This window comes from Rhincodon typus, chromosome 16 (genome assembly GCF_021869965.1).
Source record: "Rhincodon typus isolate 14 chromosome 16, sRhiTyp1.1, whole genome shotgun sequence".
NCBI lineage: Eukaryota > Metazoa > Chordata > Chondrichthyes > Orectolobiformes > Rhincodontidae > Rhincodon > Rhincodon typus.
The window spans coordinates 59,014,490-59,019,243 of record NC_063347.1 but is presented as its reverse complement, the minus strand read 5'-3'; the positions used below and the strand labels follow the sequence as shown (position 1 = coordinate 59,019,243).

The following is a 4,754-nucleotide window of genomic DNA, read 5'->3' as shown; positions in this document are numbered from 1 at the left end:
ACTGTCTTTAAAGCGATACTGAGTTTAAAGGGGTACTGTCTTTAAAGAGATATTGAGTTTAAAGGGGCACTGTCTTTAAGGTGGGACTGAAACAAAATACTGTGAATGATAGAAGTGTGAAACAAGAACAGAAGTGCTGGAGAAACTCAGCAGTTCTGGCAGCATCCGTGGAAAGAGAAACAGGGATAATGTTTTGAGTCCAAGGAATTGAAGGAGGCAGAATGAAATGGTTTTTATAAAAGGGGCAGGAGAAGCGATTGGAGCAGACAGTGAGGGCACTCAGAGTAAAAGACAGAGGGAGTGATAATGGTGCTAGAGGAGGGATTCAGATGTAAAATAGCAGCACAACTTTGCAAAGAGATAGCCAACAAGCAAGACACAGAGGATGGCGTGCACATGCATGTGTGTGCACGCGTGTGCGAATGCGTGTGTGTGCTTGCATGTGCGCGCATGTACATTTGTGTGTGTTTGTGTGTGCTTATGTGTGTGTCTGCGTATGTGTGTGCATGGGACTGGGAGGTTGTTAAAATCAAAATGTAGAGCAGTATTCATGTTCTGAATTGAACTCGTTCTCACTTTGCACTTTGAGATTTACCAGCATGTTTCTGGGAATGGAGGGTTTGAGTTATAAGGAAACACTGGATGAGCTGGCACTTTTTTTACTAGAGCGTAGGAGATTGAGAGGTGACCTTATAAAGGTTTATAAAATCATGAGGAGCATAGATAAGATGAATGGCAGATGTCTTTTCCCCAGGGTGGGGGATTTCGAGACTAGGGGACATATTTTTAAGATGAGAGGAGAAAGATTTTAAAAAGGCACAAGAGGCAATTTTTTTTTACACACAAAGTGGTTCGTGTGTGGAATGAACCTCTAGAGGAACTGATGGATGCGGGCACGGTTACAACGTTTAGAAGATACTTCGATAAGTACATGAACAAGAAATGTTTTGAGGGAAACGAGGCAGATGGGATTAGTTTAGTTTGGGATTATGGTCAACATGGACTGGTTGGACTGAAGGGTCTGTTTCCATGCTGTATGACTCTATAACTATAACTTCCCCTTGACTTGCCTAACACTGACTTCATTATCAAACCAGCTGATAAAGAGGGTCAGTAAGAACTGCCGATGCTGGAGTCAGAGATAACACAGTGTGGAGCTGGAGGAACACAGCAGGCCAGGCAGCATTAGAGGAGCCTATTTCTGAAGAAGGGTCCAGACCCAAAATGTAAACTTTCCTGCTCCCCTGATGCTGCCTGGCCTGCTGTGATCTTCCAGCTCCATACCAATAAAAAGGGTTGCTGTTATTGTCTGGCATGCTGACCTCTACCTGGAAGAGACTAGGCTCTAACTCTCAGACACATCCTCCTATCTTTCCCTGGATCATGGCCCTGCCATTGAACATCAGGCTGTAGTTCCCAGGACTGTCACTGACCTCATCTCCTCTGGAGATCTTCCCTCCACAGCTTCCCAACTCATAGCCCTCCTCCCCTTCAATCCCATACAGCCCGCTTCTACCTCCTTCACAATAGCCATACACAGGACTGACCCTTCGCTCCAGCCGGTCCCTGTCCCAATGAACCTATTTCTTCCTTTCTTGACTGTTTTCTTTCTCCCTTTGCACGGTCTCTCCCCACTTATATTTCAGATTGTTTTTGACTGTCTACACAGCTGCATGGCACCAGTCTCTGCATTCAGAGTATCGTCCTCTGCCATTTCCATCACCTTCAGCAGGAGGCTGCTATCATGTACATCTCTCCCCTGCCCCCCCCACACAATGGTCAGTGTTCCTCACAGACCATTTTTTCTGCAACATCCTTGTCCATACCTCCACTTGTCCATTCACCTCCTCCATCCTCAATGTCCAAGGCTCCTGTAGTGTTTGGAATGAGGTCAGCCAGTCGGACTTCATAAAATATGAGTTCCCTGAGTTTGAAGGAGGACTGAGTCTGAAGGCCTTCCATCTCTGCATTTATGTGGTCGCCCATATATTTTGCACATCTTTTTGCTCCAGTGCTCATTCCTTTGTTCCAGATTTGCAGCGTCAACTCTGTTGCCTTTCTCTTGACTTTGTCTGTCTATTCACAGCTCCATGTGCTATCACACAGTCTGTGGTATTGTGGGTTCGTCCTTTCCAAATAACTCTTCCTGTACTTTAGGGTGTGCAGAGCCCCAGAAAAGCTGATCTGTCACCTTTCAATTATGTCCGCGACATTACATTTTCAAGCAGCATTTTTAGCCTTGTCAGGAAGGCTCACCTGATTCCTGCATCAGGATTTCAGCCTCATATCGGTTGATCAGAAGATTTCACTCAGGCCGGAAACATGCGTGGAATCTTTCAAAAATATTGTCCGTGTTTCTGCTGTTGTCTTCACTCAGCTCCCGGCTGTTAAACAAACGTAACCATTTCTCTCTTTCCTCCCAAAAGGGTTGAGCTGACCCTTTCCTCTTCACTCATGTGTTCTAAAATATCAGCAGCTTCCTTCAACACACCACCCTGTTCCCTGAACAACATCTCTATCTCAGGCTTGTTGCAGTGCTCCAGCGAACCTCAGTGCAAGTTGGAAGAACAACACCTCATTTTCTGCTTGGGAACTCTATAGCCTTCTGGACTCAATATCAAGTTCAGGCAGCATCAGAGGAGCAGGAAAGTTGACGTTTCGGGTCGGGACCCTTCTTCAGAAGTTCTGAACTTTCCTGCTCCTCTGATGCTGCCTGGACTGCTGTGTTCCTCCAGCTCCACGCTGTGTGATTTCTGACTCCAGCATCAGTAGTTCTTACTATCTCAATATCAAGTTCAATAATTTTAGGGCTTGAGGCACCTTCTCACGAGTCCTTGCCCCAACCTCAACATACCAGGCTTTGTTATCACATGGTCTGCCATTACAGACAACCCATTGTTAACCTCTAATAGTTCCCATTAACAGCTATTTATTCTCCCAGGCTGACCATTACCCACTCCTTTGTCTGTCCAACTGTTCTTCTCTCTCTTTGGGCTCTACCCCCACTTATCATTGACACCTTGCCCCTCTCCCCCACCCTATCTTCTGCACAAAAATCAACATTTTCCTAGCTACCATCAGTTCTGAGGAAGAGTCACTGGACCCAGAACGTTAACTCTGATTTCTCTCCACTGATGCTGCCAAACCTGCTGAGATTTTCCAGTCCAGCAACTTCTCTTTTTGTTTCTGAATTCCAGTATCCGCAGTTCTTTTGGTTTGTTTTTACAGTCAGCTTCCGAGTTTATTCTGGACTGGAGCTTTGGTGTGGAAGACACTTGTAGTCTGATATTCCATTTTCCTCTCTCTGGCATTAATTCAGGTTAATTTTTCAATCTAACACGCCAGTAAATTCATTCAAAGTGTTGGGTTTTTATTCATAGACAACCCACTGCCACAATTTTGTGTCTTTTTGTTTCCAAAGTAACAAACAGTTCAGACTCATCATTGTTTCGGAGATAGTAGGAACTGGAACCAGATGTGGCCTCCTCTACATCAGGGAAACCAAGCGGAGGCTTGGGGACCGCTTTGTGGAACACCTACGCTCGGTTCGCAATAAACAACTGCACCTCCCAGTCACGAACCATTTCAACACCCCCTCCCACTCCTCAGACGACATGTCCATCCTGGGCCTCCTGCAGTGCCACAACGATGCAAACCGAAGGTTGCAGGAACAGCACCTCATATTTCGCTTGGGAACCCTGCAGCCCAATGGTCTCAATGTGGAGTTCACCAGCTTAAAAATCTCCCCTCCCCCTACCGCATCCCAAAACCAGCCCAGCTCGTCCCCGCCTCCCTAACCTGTCCTTCCTCCCACCTATCCCCTCCTCCCACCTCAAGCCCCACCCCCATCTCCTAACTACTAGCCTCATCCCGCCCCCTTGACCTGTCCGTCCTCCCTGTACTGACGTATTCCCTCCCTCACTCCCCACCTACACTCACCTTTACTGGCTCCATCCCCGCCTCTTTGACCTGTCTGTCTCCTCTCCATCTATCTTCTCCTTTATCCATCTTCCATCCGCCTCCCCCCTCTCCCTATTTATTTCAGAATCCCCTTCCCCTCCTCCATTTCTGAAGAAGGGTCTAGGCCCAAAACGTCAGCCTTCCTGCTCCTCTGATGCTGCTTGGCCTGCTGTGTTCATCCAGCTCTACACCTTGTCTCAGACTCAACATTCTAAGTTGACTGGATTTCTTACACCTTACCATATGGTTGGTGGAGGGACAGGACTGATACATTGATGGCTGAAGCATGGTTACAGGGCAATAGTAAAACATAGCACCCCAGGATATAAATTCATGCAACAATCATTTCTTAACTCATCATGAATAATCATGCTGATGCTTGTTTGTGAGAATAACAATTAGCTGTCATCTTCTTTGGGTTAGAATTAGTGCCCCATGAAACTCAATGTCCCTTCAAACTCAATGCCTATGTAAACACAGTCCCGTTTAAAAACAGTCTTCCATCAAACTTAGTCCTCCTTCAAACTTAGTCCTCCTTCAAACTCAGTCCCCTTTAAACTCAGTCCCCTTTAAACTCAGTCCCCTTTAAACTCAGCCCCCTTTAAACTCAGTCCCCTTTAAACTCAGTCCCCTTTAAACTCAGCCCCCTTTAAACTCAGTCCCTTTCAAACTCAGTCCCTTTCAGACTCCATCCCCCTTCAGACTCTGTCCCCCTTCAGACTTCGTCCCCGTCAAACTCAGTCCTCCTCCAGACTCAGTCTCCTTCAAACTCAGTCCCTTTCAAACTCAATCCC

At 46.5% G+C, this 4,754-nt stretch overlaps 1 protein-coding gene across 1 annotated transcript in view; it reads left to right on the top strand.

The window, feature by feature from the left end:
• Window positions 1-4,754, top strand: part of oxtra (oxytocin receptor a) — a 460,437-nt gene that overhangs the window by 112,862 nt on the left and 342,821 nt on the right. The window lies entirely within an intron of this gene.